The following is a 1,084-nucleotide window of genomic DNA, read 5'->3' as shown; positions in this document are numbered from 1 at the left end:
TTATGTATATATGTTAAGCAGGGATGTCATGAAACAAGAAGGAAATATATGTGCTTCATATATGAAACAAGAAGGAAATACACATGCTTCATATATGTGTATGTATCTATTATATATCATTGAACCATATGTATCCATATGTGTGTGTGTGTGTGTGTGTGTGTGTGTGTGTGTGTGTGTATGTGTGTGTGTGTGTGATCTATGCTAGGGTTTAGGTTGTCTTTATCTTGTATAAGTCATGTGCCTTTAACCACACCTTCTGTAAGTTCATGATTGTCATAGGCATGTCATGCTCAGAAGACAGCAGCAAATTTGCTGAACAAATTTGTGTGTCTTTGTGCAGGGGCCATACTAATCTTCTCTGTATTGACAATTTTAGTATGTATATATTGCAAAAGTGAGCACCTGTCTCAATTCTTTAAAATAGAGTCTGAGGTTATCAGATCCCTCTCCTGTTAGGCCTTGCTCCATTAAGTAGAGAACTGGTCTATTAATATTAAATGTCATGTCCCTGCACCCACTAGGGAGACTGGCATTTAATAAGCATTCACATATCTGGTCCATGAACCAGAGACAGACAGATATCTTGGCACAGAGAGCCCCTCACTGTCCAAAAGCATGTTTGTCTGACTTTGATATAAAAGTGTCTGCTGCCAGTGTTGGAAATTCCCATTTCTGCTGCCTACCCACCAGAAATTCAGCAACAGGTTCCTTCTTTTGTTTGCTACTATTCCCCATTTGTGCACCAGGTTTATATCTCACAATGACAATGAATTCTTTTAAGGCTTCTCCTCTGCTGACTGATTTGCACTACAGGAATCATCTTTAAATGTGGATCTATATCTAATAGATGTTTGCTTAACGTTATGGGGAGAAATCAGGGTTACACAGCTCCAAAGCACAAACAACAACAAAACGGCAACTGCATGTGTTTTAGAGATCTGCCATGTGGTCATTTTTCCCATTCTAATGCTGAACTTACATAGTCGTCTGTCTCATCTACTGGATAAGTTTATTGAAGAGTGACATCTTACCTGTGTCTGTATACTAGCACCTAACATCCTTCCCATGCAAGAGACCATCT

The 1,084-nt window shown here is 39.0% G+C and overlaps 1 pseudogene; it reads right to left on the bottom strand.

The window, feature by feature from the left end:
- Nucleotides 1-298: 298 nt before the first annotated feature.
- On the bottom strand, nucleotides 299-399 carry LOC116884135 (annotated as a pseudogene).
- Nucleotides 400-1,084: the final 685 nt, after the last annotated feature.

Source organism: Rattus rattus, chromosome 14 (assembly GCF_011064425.1).
Source record: "Rattus rattus isolate New Zealand chromosome 14, Rrattus_CSIRO_v1, whole genome shotgun sequence".
Lineage (NCBI taxonomy): Eukaryota > Metazoa > Chordata > Mammalia > Rodentia > Muridae > Rattus > Rattus rattus.
This window is presented reverse-complemented; position numbering and strand designations above follow the sequence as displayed.